The sequence below is a fragment of the Polypterus senegalus genome, chromosome 4 (genome assembly GCF_016835505.1).
Source record: "Polypterus senegalus isolate Bchr_013 chromosome 4, ASM1683550v1, whole genome shotgun sequence".
Lineage (NCBI taxonomy): Eukaryota > Metazoa > Chordata > Cladistia > Polypteriformes > Polypteridae > Polypterus > Polypterus senegalus.
The window spans coordinates 208,797,539-208,814,932 of NC_053157.1; positions in this window are offsets into that span (position 1 = coordinate 208,797,539).

Consider the following 17,394-nt stretch of genomic DNA (forward strand, 5'->3'; position numbering starts at 1 on the left):
CTGCTGTGATTCACACTCAGATACAGTGATATAAATACTCCGAGTCGTGCAGTGAGAGTAATATGGAAAAAGATGATCCGCTGTGGCAAATCCTAACAGGAGGAGCTGAAAGAAGAAGAAGAAGAAGAAGAAGTGAGAGTAACAACACTAAAGCAGTTATGGTATTTGGAATACTATGGCTGTTCCCTGGACCATTATATTGTTACAAGTTAATTACAATCAGATGCGTTACACTAATAAACAATATGCGGTTAGTTTCAGTGTATTTATAAAGCCGCGTCAGGAAAATAAGGAGTAACCACACACGAACAGTAGCATTGCTTTGATGCTTGGTGCCGCCAGTCTGCAAAACCGAGCGGAGAACTTGCGTACGACAAGGCATGAGGTACCGTGGAAAAGTGCGTGGCCTTACGCCAAGTGTAGGTTTTATACATCGCGATTTGAACGTGGAAAAGTTCTTACGCAACATTTCTGTGCGTACGCACCGTTTATACATGTGGCCCCTGGACAGTAATGCAGTTGATGAGCATCTCCTGCTCATTTTGTCTATTTATGATTTAGACATAAAAATCACATGGAGTGTGTACTTCTGGCTGTTGCAAGATAAATTTACACACAGCAGCACTCAGGCCTTTATAGAGTGGCAAGTAAACCTACTGTTAACATCTTCAGGTAAAAAACAGAAATAACTGAGAATACTCAGATGAGCACAGCAGCTGAGCTGTGAATGGAGGCTCTTTGTCCAACAGTGGACATTGAATTTGTGTGGCTGCCCTGAGTGAACGGAGACTCGCACATTTGTAAAAAAAAAAAAAAAAAACCTGTTTTGCATTTTTTGCATAAATACATAAGACCAGAAAAGGCCATTAGCTAAAAAGCTACAAGGAAAGAAATTTTATTCTGCCTAAATTATTTTAAAGATGGTATTTCACATGTAAGTGAAGTCAGTGCAGCCAGGAATTTTTAAATCAAACAAATCTGAATATAAAATAGATTAGATAATTTAACATTTATGATGAAGTATTTTTATGCAAATTTTCAAGTATTTTAACTGATTATAATTCTTCTCATTTTCCTACCTCATCCTTTCCGTCACTGAGGGCATCAATTCTGGCAGTAAGGCAATAGGCATCTCTGGATGGGATGATGGTCAAAAGCTTAATCACACCAAACCAGTCCACAATCACCAACTACTTCAACATGCACACCTTACAGATCTTCTTCTTCTTTTTAAAGCTTTTAACCTTGTCACTATATTTGACCAGCTTCCTCCATTGTCATCTGTTGACACCCCTTTCTCCCTTAGGCCCCTCTTTCTCTATGATTGCCTTCTTCTCCTCCATCCCAACATCTCCATATCCATGATTCTTGTCACCACATTGTTTACTCTGATTCAGACAAGGCTTAATTACATTAGTGAAAGTATATACATTGTCCTCCAGAATGCTTGGAACAAAGACATTATTTTTCTTTAATTTACTACTCTGCTCTACAGTTTAAAATTACAAATCACAGAGATTTGTAAAGTGCACATTTTAGACTTTCATTTAAAGGTATTTACATACACTTCCCTCACACCATATAGAAATTACAACCTTTTTTCTACATGGTCCCCACCATAATAATTGGGACAATTGGCGTCACAGGTGTTGTGACTCCTCAGCTGTATTTCATTGCTTCATAAGATACTTCGGTTTGCTTCTACTCTTTAGAGTCTGCAGTTGCCGTTGTTCAACAGCTGTCGCACTGAAAGTCAAAAAAGCCATTATTAGGCTGAAAAACAAGAATAGAATCATTAGAGACATCGGTAAATTCTCAGGATTACCTAAATAGACATCACTTCTCATTTTCCTACCTCACCCATTCCGTCACTGAGGGCATCAGGTGTGGCCGTAAGGCAATAGGCAACTCTGGATGGGATAATGGTCTGGAATAACATTAAGAGGAAAGAACGCACTCGTGAGTTGTGTAGTTGCAAAGGGACTGGTAGTCCCAGCTAAAAATGATAAAAAATGGAAAATTCTTGAATGGCCAAGGCAGTCACCCGATTTAAATCCATATAATGAAGAGAAAACCTAAGGGTACAAGACCCCAGCCCCCAACCCCCCAAACCCCCCGAAACTAGCAAGAGCTGAAGATAACTACATTAGAGGCTTGGTAGAGCATCACCAGAGAAGGTCATCTGGACCTGGTGATGTCAATGAGTTTCAGACTTCAAACTGTTATTGTATACAAAATACTAAATATGATTTCTTTAAAATCCCTGTCACTGTTATGTCCCAAACATTATGGTGGTCTGAAATGGGTTGGGGCATGTACAAAAAGTGCAGGCAAATATCCTTAAATTAAAGACTACAATGTACATTTTAATCACGTCTGAATTGTTTGATTTGTAATTTTCAACTGTAGACCAGATGGGTATATCAAAGGAAAAGGTGTCTTTGTCCCAAACATTATGGTGGGCACTGTATTGACAGAAAAGGAAAGACAATCAACGACATATAATGGAAGGTGCTATTCAGTGCTGTGTGGTTATTTAAAGTTTTTGTTTAAAGATAAGGAATCCATAAAAACGTGTAAAGGTTGCGAAACCTTAAGTCAGAATTTATCCATGACAGTGTGCTTTTCTAGTGCTTTAGTATTCTTGGGTCCCGACTCTTTGCTTTTGCTTCCTTATAAGGATTCTTTGATTAGCGTCTTGGTTGTTATGATTGAAAGGATGAACCTCTGAGTTTGACTTTGGTTTCAGTTAACGTTTTCTCTTCTAGCCATCCTCAATCAGCCTTTCCTTGTGCAAGGCATAACATCAGGTGGCCATACTACCCTTCATTCTTAGAGATCTTCATTGCTCAGTGTTTCCTGATACTTTTTTAATTGTTTGCTTTGGTTTCAGATTATTTTCCTGTATAATTCTATATTCTTGGTGTGGCATTTATACCATACTGTATATCAGGAAAAACTGAACTCTGGGTATGACACGCTGATGCATTGAAATGTGAAGTTGCAGGTGCCTTTCTGTATGTAGGCAGTGTCACACACATGTGTATGGGAGGCAACTAAAGGGCTCAGAAGAAGTTTATTCCTGGTCAGACCAGGGTGTGGCAGAGTGCACTAATCCTTTCTCTTATCTCCCCGCAGAACAAATACAGGAAATTCCACCTGGCTCTCAGGACAACGTCATTTGCGGTTCAGCCCAGAAGATGTCACTTTCGGTTCCGCCCCAGAAGACATCACTTCCAGTCCAACAGAAGAGTCCACCTCCTAATGATGTAATTTCCACATCCCAAGAACTCGCAGCCCGATGACCTAATTTCCTGTTCCGGTCCCAAGATCCCTCCACTCCCTGCTTTTCAAATATATATCCGCCATGTTTCCTATCCTGTTCAGCTCTGTTGTGGACTCTTGTCTGTAAAGATCTTTTCATCAACCTTTTGTGCAATCAGTAGCCAATTCTCAATTATACGGGAGGCTGCCCCAAACCTCTTTATTGTGTCAAGGCTTGTTTTTTTTTTTTTACAGTAGACATAACTTTACTTCAGTATGAAATTTAAATATGTCAGAGTGAAACTTTGCTGTAACTGCCATTTTGTAAAGAAACACCTTCCATTTCTCCTGGTCCAAAACATTTCAAGATGAAGTGTCATGTTGGATTGATACTTACATTATATGCAGAACATAAAGGTTGGTGACCAGTCCTCCCCCAAGGTGTGAGTGCAGCCTTTATGTCTGTGTTTCTTGTAACATAAAATGAGGAGAGAGTGCACAATGCAGCACTGGCAAATAAAAAGGTCTCTTCTCTTATTAATATGGTGCTAATCTTCACCTCTTTGTTCTTGAACTCATTCCAATTAAAAATCAATCAAATTGAAGATGTAACCTTTTAAACATTTCTACTACTTCTTCAGCTGTTATTGATACATTGAACCCACCACTCCTCCAGACTCCCCCCAGTTACTCATCAGTACCATTTTAAATTACTGGCTCTTTCTTCCCTATCAGCATTCCTTATTACCTCCAGTTGTGAATGAGATCTAAAGAAAACAAAATTGTCTACACTGTAAAAATGGTCTGAACATACAAAATACCATAAAAGAAAGTACAAATAAATGTGAAGATTTTTGAAAAGGTTCCTGTGTATCAAAACCTGCAACACATTTTCAAAACAAGAGCTCCTTTCCTCACTCTGACACATGTTTTCTACTAGATCAGAGCCCTCATTCTTGCTTTTAATAAAAAACACCATTTTAATGTTTTAAGCATTATTTTTTGCCTTCATTTACAGCCCATTTATTACATTCATTGAGCATTAATATACCCTGAAAGCATTCAGTATATACAGTCCATTTTAAGATTAAAATAATGCAGTGCCTGACATTTTAAATTGCATCCAGCACCGTCTTTTCCTGAGAACTTGGCTGGAAACTGTTAATTACAATTCCCATTTACTTTAAAAGCATGAACCATTATCTGAGAAAAAAAAAAATCACTGAATTTCTCATTTCTTTAGAATTAGCTCTAATTGTAGATTACTGAATGTTTGTATAAGAATAATCAAATGCACCAAATGATTTATTGTTATATTAAAATAAAGGTAGATTTGACATCTGTCTAAAAGCAGCAGCAAGTGAGTTTAAAAATCCTGATGTCCAGGGGTATAATTATCAAAATCAGTCAGACACCAAATACTTCTGCCTCACTGGTGATCAATCAGCAGTAAACACCCGCAGAATACAACAGAGAACCAATGAACTGCTCATAGCATACGCAAAATATTACCAAATGATCAATAAACATGCACACACTGCTAACAGTAAAGTACTACTCTTACTAAATGCTACAATTAAAATATTTGTAAGAACATACTATCAGTTTCCAGTTGCCAGCTATTTCCAAATTATAGTAGAGATAAGCAGGACACTGAGGTGCTATTTTCATGGACACTAATAAAGAAACCTTTAGGCATTACTATAAAAAACAAAACATTTAAACACAAAAGTCATCTTACTTCTTTATTATTATCTTTATATTTACTAGGGGGCTTTGCCCTCTGCTCACTTCACTAGCCAATACCCTGGTCTGCGCTATGCGCCAGCCAATTCTCATCTCTGCCGCTCGCATATGTGGATTTCACATACGATGCAATCTTTACTATTAGTTTTTTGAGATTTTTGATTTTTAGTACTTTCATAATCTCTAACCTGCTCTGCATGTGTATCATGCCAATGTTTTTGAACCTCTTTATGACACTCTACTTTGTCTTCTACTCTTTGTCTTTTATTTACAATCCTGCTTGGAGCTGAGAACACAGGAACTGTGCCTGACAACAGCATTCACACAAATGAGAAGTGAGTGGACCATGGACGCACCAGCCACTTCTTGTCTCTGCCACTCACGTATGTGGATTTCACTTTCACAAAAAAATAAATCTTTTAATTCTCGTGGTTATGCCTCTTCATTGGGAAGAAACACTGCTTTTACCTGATGGCAATACAAATTAGACAATCTACAAGTCTCCAACTTAAAGTTTAAAGCCGAACAATAATTGCATACTTCTGTCATATCAACTATGTCCATATATTCAATATCTTTTCGCTGTTCCGTTATTTAACCGAGTAATAATTTCAATTTGTTAGCGCTAATGAGATCTTTACTATCAGTTTTTTGAGGCTTTCGAATTTTAGTACTTTCATAATCTCTAATCTGCTCTGCATGTGTTGAACCTCTTTAAGATGGTCTACTTTGTCTTCTACTCTTTGTCTTTTATTTCCAACCCCGCTTGGAGCTGAGAGCACAGGAACTGTGTCTGACAATAGCATTCACACGAATGAGAAATGATTGGACTGTGGGCGTGGTTGTAAATGTTTGAGAGGAGGGTGGGACTTGTCAAAATCTCTTGTCAAAAAGTTTCATCTCGCGGGACCTAAAATTATCTCTAGCGGAAGTTGAAATTATTTCCAAGAAGGTCTCGTCCCAGGATTTCCTTTTATAATAGAGAGATGTAATCTGTCTCTTTTCTTAACCTATCAATTAATTAGATTACAGGTGTGCAACTGAATTTGACAGGCCAAACCCCCAATCTGAACCTGAACCTGAATGAGGCACCAACCAACACAACCACAATCACTCCTACCAGGAAAGTTCAGAGCTGCTTATCAATTTAGAGGAAGCACTCACATTCACAATAAATTAAAATAATAAATGAAGAACTATATCCCTATATCCATGAGATGCAGCAGGCTTAATCATTGGGTAGCAGCGTTCTATCTATACAGAAGCTACAGTATATTCACAACTCTGTAGCTAGAGTCCTCACTCACACAAAGCGTTTTGCTCACATTTCCCCTGTTCACTGGTTACCAGTTCCATCAAGGATTAAATTCAAGATTCTGCTTCTCATCTTCAAAGCCCTACATAACCTTGCCCCCCTCTACTTCACTCAGCTACTAGCTCCTTACACTCCTTGTTGCTCTCTCAGGTCCTCGAGCAGTAATCTCCTTACTGTCCCACGCACCGGACTCTCCAACTCTGGAACTCTGGAACACCCGTAATGGAAGACTTACTTGTGGACTGGCCAACTGCAGGGTCAGAAAGTTGTTTAAAAGAAATAAGAAATTTTGTGCAGAGAAAAGAAGTATTCAAACTCAGAGGAGCTCAAAAATTGTGTGGAGAGAGAAACTTTGTCAGCTGAAGGAAATATAACCTATCAGGACAGGCGTCTCTTCTGCAGTGTCCACTGGTGGATTGTTTGCTGGTTGCAGTGAGACAACCTTGGAAGGGTTATCTTGGAGAAGTGGGTTGCTTGCAGACTGTCAAAGAATCGGTAGGAAGGAACTTTTTTTTTTTTTTATTATTATTTGGAAGTTCTTCTCAGTCTTCCATACTGCATTCAAGTGTGCTTTGTCTGATTATGGATTGAATCTGCATATTGTCTAGATTTGTTTTCTTTCTTTTGGGCTGGTAACTGTCGTTTGTGTTTACTTTGTCATGCATGCCCTGTGTTTGTGGGTTGTGATCTTGTATTTTGTCTCTCAATATAATTAAATTTAATGGTATATTATAAATGTTTGTCATTATTGGGGAACAGAAACTAGGGTAGCAGTTAGTAAAGCCCCTTTATTTATGTGGAAACCCCAAAGTGGTAATGCCACAATGATTTCACTACTATAGGATTACCCTCATCCTCATAGTGAGATTGATGATATGGTTCCAGTAAAGGTCCGTTGATGATTTTCATTATTATAGTGTGTATTACATTGTTTTTTTCTGGCTTTTCCTTCTGTCTTTGAGACATCTGTCATTTGGGTTACAACTGTACTTGTTCGACTCATGTAGCCTTTCATTTTTTTGATTATCTTATATTCATTATGTCTTTTCAAACTAGAGTTTTATTATTTCCCTCTCCCTTGAAGCACATTTCTGTGTATTTTTTTCAGTATTTTTGCACTTTTAATGCCATTGCCCCATTTTGGGCCTGTGCAGACCTATATGTCTGACTCTTGAGTTCGGGATGTGGATGCCTGGGGTGAAGCCTATTTCTGAGACTTTCAAGTGAAGTCTTGGTTGGGATTTTGTTTGTTTTCAGGCCTGTTCACCCTTTACACTGTTTTGTGTTGCATTAATTTCAACATACATCTTAAATCTTTTTTTTTGGCTTTTAACATTAGAACATTAGAATACTCTAGACGAGAACAGGCCATTCAGCCCAACAAAAGCTCGCCATTGTTATCCACTTGTTTCCTCCAAGAAAACATCAAGTCGAGTTTTGAAAGTCCCTAACGTCTTACTGTCTACCACACTACTTCGTAGCTTATTCCAAGTGTCTATCGTTCTTTGTGTAAAGAAAAACTTCCTAATGTTTGTGTGAAATTTACCCTTAACAAGTTTCCAACTGTGTCCCCGTGTTCTTGATGAACTCATTTTAAAATACAAGTCTCGGTCCACTGTACTAATTCCCTTCATAATTTTAAACACTTGAATCATGTCACCTCTTAATCTTCTTTTGTTTAAACTGTATAGGCTCAGCTCTTTTAATCTTTCCTCATAATTCAACCCCTGTAGTCCTGGAATCAGCCTAGTCACTCTTCTCTGGACTTTTTCTAGTGCTGCTATGTCCTTTTTGTAACCTGGAGACCACAACTGCACACAGTACTCAAGATGAGGCCTCACCAGTGCATTATAAAGGTTGAGCATAACCTCCTTGGACTTGTACTCCACAGATCGTGCTATATATCCTAACATTCTGTTAGCCTTCTTAATGGCTTCTGAACACTGTTGGGAAGTTGATAGCTTGGAGTTCACTATGACTCTTCAATCCTTCTCATAAGGTGTACTCTCGATTTTCCGACCGCCCATTGTGTATTCAAACCTAACATTTTTAGTTCCTATGTGTAATCCTTTACATTTACTGACATTAAATTTCATCTGCCACAAATCTGCCCAAGCCTGTATGATGTCCAAGTACTTCTGTAATGATTTAACTGATTCCAAATTATCTGCTAATCCACCTATCTTGGTATCATCTGCAAACTTAACCAGCTTGTTGCTTATATTCCTATCTAAATCATTTATATATATTAAAAATAGCAGCGGCCCTAGCACTGACCCCTGTGGAACACCACTCTTAACATCGGCAAGTTCTGATGAGGTTCCTTGCACCATCACCCTCTGCTTTCTGTGTCTGAGTCAATTCTGCACCCATCTAAAAACATCACCCTGAACTTCCACTTCTTTTAACTTGATGCCCAACCTCTCATGTGGCACCTTATCAAATGCTTTCTGAAAGTCCAGATAAATAATATCATAAGCTCCACTTTGATCGTATGCTTTTATTGCAACCTCATAGAATTCCAACATGTTAGTTAAACACAACCTCCCTCTTCTGAACCCATGCTGACTGTTCAGAATAACTCGTGTCCTTGCCAGGTGTTGATCAATCTTATCCTTAATAATTCCTTCCATTAATTTTCCTGTGATGCATGTTAAGCTTACTGGCCTATAGTTGCTTGGATCTGCCCTGTCACCCTTTTTATATAATGGGATGATATTTGCCATTTTCCAGTCCTTCGGAATCTCTCCAGTGCTCAATGACTTCCTAAAAATATGTGTCAAGGGTTTATATCTGTACTCACTAGCCTCCTTAAGAACAGGAGGATAAATATTATCTGGGCCTGGTGATTTGTTTGATTTCATCTTATTTAATCTGAGCAGCACTTCTCCCTCTACAATTTCCAAATCCCTCAGTACCTCCTTAGTAGTCGCGTTTACCTCTGGGAGGTTATCCACTTGCTCACTTGTAAACACCTCAGAAAAATGTAAGTTTAGGGCATCTGCTATTTCATTGTCTGTATCTTTTAATTCCCCTTTACTATTCCTGATGAACTTGACCTCCTCCTTAACTGTTCTTTTACTACTAAAATACTGAAAGAATCTCTTAGGGTCATCTTTCGCCTTATCTGCTCTATTCCTCTCCAACTGTCTTTTAGCCTCTCTGATATCCTTCTTAATGGTTGCCCTCATGTTCTCATACGCGCCACGATTCACTTTGCAGTCATATGCCGTATACAGCAGTTTTTTCCTTTGCAACTTCTTTTTTAAATCTTTATTAATCCATCGTGGAGTTTTTTTAGTTTCCTATTAATTCCAAATTTAGGTATGTATCTGTCCTGCATTACATGTAAAACATTTTTGAGCACCACAATAACCAAAATGTACAATTTGAAGAACAGCACAGTAATGGATTAGTTTAGTCTATTTTAAATGGCCTTATTCTGTCTTGCAAGCAAACCTTTATTTTGAGTAAAAACACTGTCCATTTTAACAATCACTTTCCTCTTACTACTCCTTGAAACTGCCTGTGGCAGCTTAATTGCCATGGCAACAACAGATTTCAAAAACATTTTTTTTAAGTTTTTGAATAAAAATCAGGAGTCCAACATTAGTGGGCTACAAAAATGGATGGATGGATGGATGGATGATTTGATGCTTCAATGAGCCGTGCCACTACACTGGCAAACAGATTGCAATAAAACAAAACACAAATCCAGATATACAATTTATGAAAAATAAAATAGACTGGCAAAGACGTAATGAAAAAAAACAACTCTTCCTAACAAGTTATTCCGCCACTCACATTTTCCACAGTCCTTCTGAGAAATACAAGCAGAATCGAGTTTGCAAGAAGATGTGTTACGCTTCTTGACAAGAGAGATTGTTCATAAATAACGACTCGTGCAGCAATCATCTGTGATTACCTCATGCAATGGTGATGTTGAAAGCATCTTCAGCCTTTGATTCAATTTGACTTTTATTGTATGGCATTACATGACGGGCACAAACTGAAAGCAATTTGTGAAATGAGTAATATTACAAAAGCCACAAAAACCTTTCTCAGTAGCAGTTAACCTGAGTCAGTCATTATTCTATGTGACAACTGAACTCTGCAATTAATGCAACAATATTACCAGCCGTGGAAAATTTTTCTGACATTAATTGTCTCAATCAGTTATTATTCCATACAAAGCTTTCATGGTGAGTATATTCTCATAGTGCTTAACAAAGTGGTCAGTCCTCTTTGTCTCTGGCTGATGCCTCTTATGGCTTTGCCCTAATGAAGATATTCAGTTAAATGGAGCTATCCTGTATCATGTTACTTTACATGTTCTGCGTCAACTGCACTGTTATCAGAGCGACGTCACACATGTAAATAAGAATACATTGTAATTGTTTACCATTAGTAATGTAACATTCACATCATTGTTGTTGTCCATCAATTATTTCTTATTGATCTAATGGTTTCAAATTAATGGACAGATATTTCTGGTAATCAGCTTCAAACTACTTTGTTTCCTGTTTCTTTAAATATATCTGTGTCCTCATTATGTAAATAGTAATTTGTAAAGTCTGAATCTTTCTCTACCTGTGAACTTGTCACTGTGCTCTGTGGTAGCACTCACACTATTGTAGTGTGCAGCTGGGGCCCTTGCCTGCCCGGGATGCCTCCATGCTGGAAGGACCGGGGGAGCAAACGTGGCCAGAGCGTTACCTCCCCCTGGACGCTAGATGGCAGCCCCTTGGATTTCAGCTGTGCCTTGGACTCCCACAGGGCTTCATGGGAGTTGGAGTTTGGTGCAGTCCTGCTGGAATCCGTGGGCACCGCCAGGGGGTTCTGCAGCAGGAGCTGCTGAGCCCTTTTGGGCAGTTCTTCTGCCACACCCAGGAGAGCTGCCAGAAATCTAGGTCATGAAGCACCTGGAGCACTTCCGGGAGCAGTAAAAATGGAGTGAGCAGCCACTATTCAATGAGCCAAGAGTCAAGAGGAGGATGACGAAGCTTGACCAGAGGAGTGGAGGAGAAAGAAAAGAAAGAGAGAGAAGGAAAAGTATTGTGCTGTACTTGTACTGAGACTGTATTATACTTGTGGGAAACAGGGGAAGGTGTTTCCCACGAGGTAAAAAAGAAAATAAAAAAATCAATGTGTGCCTTGAACTTGCCCACACAGTCTGTGTCGGGTTCAGGTGGCGGTGCCAGCCTGGTTGGTCCACAGTATACAAAAATATACTGACAAATTAAATTGAAGTGAAACTTGAATTTTTTAAACAAGTGCTCACTTACAGTGTTGTATGTTCTCAGATGTAGCTCAAAGCAGTGGTGGACGTACATTTTTGGGGGCCTTAAAACTTGAACTGCTGTCGGGGACCCTTCACAGCCAGCAATGAGATCTGGGTCACCACTGTTATCTTCTTCAGTGGGGGTGTTCCACAACTGATTACCACAACTGTTTTAAACATTTAACTACTACTGCTCAGATTTTAATTAGAATTGTTGTCCTGGATTATCTCACATGCCACAGTCAATAGTGTAAATAAAAATCTCCTATGCCTTATAGTCTTCAGGATATTTGCAGATCAAAATTAAAGTCGTTTCTGGGGATCCTCCAGGATTAGGGGCCCTGAAGATTAATCTTCATTAGTTTCACAGTAGATCCACTCCTGACACAGGGCACATTGATGGCAATATAATATCATTCACTGTGGATCATCACAAACATTTCAAGTTAAGACTCAACTACACAGTTTAATTTTATTTATGAATGCCTCTGTTACTTTAAAGATTTCAGTGCTGAGTATAGAAAAGGTGATATAGGTTACTTATCATGATGCAGGGACAGTTGAAAACATATTCTTTGTTTGCAGGTCTACAGTCAGGGCATCATGTACCAGTTACATGACAATGCGGTTTAGTGACTAAAGTTGGTTGTGATGCCTAATTTTAAATAAATAAAGGAGGGTTTGGAGCGGTCTAAGTGCACATAGCAGAGTAGCTCTGGAGTGTTGATGTGGTAATCACACATTCAGATGCAGACACATGTGGTTTGGTCAATTGCATGTTTAGCGTTCTGTGGTCTGTAATCGGTGCCACTGTGCCTGCATCTTTGATAGCGTAAAAGGAGCCAGAGAAGGAAACAGGGGAGAATAACAAATAGAACAATGAGGGGAGAGAAACAGAGAGATCAGAGGTTTAAAGGAAGGTGAAAGTAAAAAAGAAGGCAGTCCCGGGAGCAAGAATGGCCCAGTGCGCTAAGTCTGCTGCTGTCTAAGGGACAGAAGCCCGAGGGACAGTGACTTATGGGAGTGAGAAGGCTCAGCAAGCACCTCGCAGGACTGGCTTTTAAGAGTTGACGTTGTCCACTGGGAGATTTCTCTTAATGCTGACGAGACCTAGAGGAGTGAGCTGAGGAGTCATCAGTTTTTAGATTGAAGTACTATAGCTCTGGGTTGTTTTTAAAGGACAGATTCTGCCTACGGGATTTAACCTGATTTTTATCGATATATTTATAGTTTTGTTTTTAATCTGCACCTGTCTCCTGTTTTTCTTGGGTTATTTATTAATTTATTTACAGTGTATAGAAGTATCTGCACCACACTATTTTCATCTTTTAGTTTGAAAAGCAGTAAAGCACTGATGCATCAACTCTTGCCTGGGTTGACTCCTCATTGTCGGATCCATCTCAGCTATGACTATCAACAGTTCTGGGTTCAAGGTCTAACTCAAAGCATCACAAAAGACCACCAAGACTATTATGGGAACTTGAAGCAGACTGGCAGGGCTGCAGCCCAGATCTACTCCACTGATTTTGTATTTCCAACTGGTCCATTTGTATCACCTACTGGCACAGCGACTAGGGAACAGCAAAGTTGTTTTTAAAAGTAATTTGGATGAATGTGTTTTCAAAAGACTGGAACAAAATATTTTTATAAACCACCAAAGTTTTGTTTTGAAAACTAAAATGTGGAAGGCTTCTTTAAGTGTAGTTGAAATAAGAATTATCAAAACTGTGAGAATGTCACCATAATTAATACACTAAGAACCAAACTGAGGATTAAAAGTATGAGTAGAAAACCAGGATATCAAGAATTGACAGCTCAAGTGTAGCATCTTTCGAGATTTAAATCCATAATCTTGGACAAAGGGTGGAAGTGTTGTGGTGAGTTTTATAGTCGAGACTTCATGTAGTGCCTCCTGGGAGACAATTGTTAGCAATGGTGTGGTGCAACACATTAAAAAGATGCTGAGATTCAAAAATGGCAATGTGTTACACTGTACCTCAGATAACAAAAATATTAAAATCTTCCTGTAACTAAAGACACAATTGAAATCACATACAGTGGATTCAAAAATTATTCAGACCTCTTCACTTTTTGCACATTTTTTTACATTATAGCCTAGTGCTAACATTTTTTAAATTCATTTTCCCCTCATCCTGCTACACTTAATGCTTCAGAATGACAAATTGAAAGCAGACTTTTGGTTTCGTTTGCAAATTTATTACAAATAAAAAATGGAAATATCACGTTGACTCAAGTATTCAGAACCTTTACTCTAGCCTAAGCACTTTTGGCATGATTACAGCCCAGGGTCTTCTTGGGTGTGACGTGACAAGCTTAACACACCAAGATTTGGGGATTTTCTGACATTCCCCTCAGCAGAACCTCTCAATCATTGTCAGATTGGATGGAAACAAAAAGTGGACAGCTGTTTTGAAGACTCTCCAGAGATGTTCATTTGGGTCCAAGTCCAGGCGCTGGCTATGGCAACTCAAGTACAATCTCAGTGCTCACCAGAAGCCACTGCTGTGTTGTCTTTACTTTGTGCTTAGGGTCACTGTCCTGTTGGAAGGTGAACCTTCAGACCAGTCTGAGGTCCAGAGCTGTTGCAGGTTTTCATTTAAACCCATCTCTGTAATTTCCTCCTTTCAGCTTTCCTTCAACCCTGACGAAACTACTAATTCTTTCACAACATCATGCTGTCAATACCATACTTTATCATTGGAATAGTACTATAAAGGTGAAGAATGATGCCTGTTTCTCTGCAGACATAATGCTAACCTTGTTTCTCACAATGTAAGAATTCTTTAGGTGCCTCTTTGCAAATTCTAAGAAGACTCTCATGTGTTTTTTACTGAGGAGAAACTTTTATATGGCCTTTCTGTCACAAAGCCCAGATCAGTGGAATGTTGCAGTGATGGTTTGACTTCTGAAAGTCTCTACCACGTTCACACAGGTTCTCTGGAGTTAAGCCACAGTGACTATTGTGTTCTTGGTCAGCTCTCTTAACATTGCCCTTCTCCCATGACTGCTCAGTTTGGCTGGAAGGGCACGTCTAGGAAGAGTCATGCTTCTTCTAATGTTCTCCCATTTATGAATTATGAAGGCAACTGTGTTCTTGGGAACCGTCAGTGCTACAGGATTTTTGTATCCCTCACCAGATCTGTGCCTCAACACAATCATGTCTCTAAGATCTTTAAACAGGCAATTTCTTCAATTACATGGCTTGGTGTTTGCTTTTTACACATTGTCATATGTGGGACCTTCTATATACAGGTGTGTGTCTTTCCTAATAATGTTTAATTATTGAATTGTCCACAAGTGGACACCAAGCAAGGTTTGGAAACATCTAAATGATGATCAATAGAATGAGATGCATCTGAGCCATATTCTAAGTGTTATAGCAAAGGGTCTGAATACTCGTATCAATGTACAAGTGTGTTTCAATACTTCAGTGTTTCATTTTTAATAAATTTGCCAAAACTATTTTCACTTTGTCATTCTGGGGTTTTGATTGTTTCTTGATGTAGTGAAAAAATTAATGTAAATGATTTTAGCACAAGTGTACAATATAGCAAAATGTGAAAAATGTGTCGGGGTCTGAATACTTTTTGAAGGCACAGTGCATAATCACAATACATGAAAAATAATCTTTACAAATATGCACAACAAAGGAAAATAAAATACAATAACCAAGTGTTTGTGGTTTACCCATTCATAACATGAACTAGAATATTGGCTTGTAGCTTTCCTTCATATGCACTAAAAAATTCAGTTTAAAATTTTTGAGGAGAAATTTCTTCTTCTTCCTCCTCTTCATCTTTCCCCACTTCTCTTGTGGGGTTCATGTGCTTGATCAACTTTCTCCATACAGCTTGGTCCTGTACCTCCTCCCCAATAAGACCCTTTTCCTTCAAATCTTTTTACTCTATCCATCTACCTCCACTTTGGTCTCCCTTGCTATCTCTTCTTCTTCCATCCCCATAACTCTTTAGCCGACATATTCATTGTCTCTCCTTATCACATGTCCATACCACTTCAACCTACTTTCCTGTACTTTCTTAGATATCTCTCCCATGTTTGATTGTCTCATTTTTTATTCTGTCCTTTTTGGTAACTTCACACATTCACCTCAACATTCTCATTTCTGCCACATCTAACATCTCCTGCAACTACCTTTACTGCTCATGTCTCAGCTCCATACATCATTACTGGTCTTACCACTGTCTTAAAACCCTTACCTTTAACCGTTGCCTTAATTCATTGATACCTCCTTTCAATTGTCCCATCCTCACAGCACTCTATGGGGTTTCTCTGCAGCTAGATTTCCATCTCAGGGTACCACTGATCCCAGATATGTAAACGTATTCACCTTTTTTCAGTAGCTCTCCCTGCAGGCTAACTTCTGAATCCTAATCATCATTAAACCTCATATATTCTTTCTTCTTCCTATATATCTTTAGCTCTCTATATTCCAAAGCCATTCTCCATTCTTCCATCATCCTCTCCACTTCTTCTTTTCTGGTGCTATACATCATAATGTCATCAGCAAAAAGCTATGACTTAACACATCCATATTCATATCAAGGAGGTCAGGACTTAAAGAAGATCCCTGGTGCAGACCTACTCTAACTGGAATCTTGCCTGTTACTCCAGCACTGCTTTTAACCCAAGTCATCACTCCCTAATTCATACCTTGGACAATCCTCACATATTTCTCTGGTACTCATTTCTCTCTTATGCACCTCCAGAGCTCTTGATGTGGCACTCTATCATAAGCCTTCTCCAAATCAATGAACACCAAATGCAATCCTTTCTGTTTTTGATGCTTCTCTATGAGCTGTCTTGATGAAAAGACAATCCGTTCTCAGTTTGCACTAATTTTAATTCTTCATAGTAAATTTATAATTAGCATGCAAGGACAATTTGACTATGTTATTTTGTACCTATGAAAAGACTTTGCCTGACTTTTATTTATGCAATTTGGTCACATAATAACATAAATGAAAGATTATTTTATATCTAACTCATAGAATCAGGATACCCTACAAGATCATATTGATCCCCAAAAATTCTTATTTCTACATCTCACCAGAAGAGATTACTACTGAAAACACAAATAACTCTGTCAAAGAGGTCGGGAATAGCTTTAATTCCAAGCAAAGTTCTTGGAGCCATTGTTACATTGTAGCTCAATTCATTGTGATCCTGACCAGAGCTCACCTTACCTTTCATTCCGTCAGTTGGGTTAGGATTCTTGTTTGAGAAGTAGCGCTGCCACCATGATGATTTGTTTGAATTTCATTTTTTCTCATATATGGTGGTACAGTGGTAGCGCTGCTGCCTTGCAGTAAGGAGACTATGGTTAACATTCCCGGTGCTCTCTGCATGGAGTCTGCATGTTCTCCCTATACCTACATGAGTTTCCTCCCACAAACCAAAACAACACAGATTTGGTGGATTGGTGACTCTAAACTGCCTCTAGTTGGTGTATGTAAATGTATTCACCCTGTGATCGACTGAGGTCTGGTTCAAAGATTGTTCCTGCCTTGCTCTATATACTTACTAGGATTGGCTCCAGCCACCCGTGACCCTACTCATGACGAAGTATGCTTATTACACCACTAGATGAACAATGTATTAAAACTATAAAAACAGACTATAGATTAAATAAAAAATACGCACAGAGCGGCTCTAATAAAAATAACTTAATTTCTGTCTCAAATACCTATAACACTCCTACAATTCCTGCTCTTCTGAGACATTAAATTTGGCTTTATTAAATGTTAGA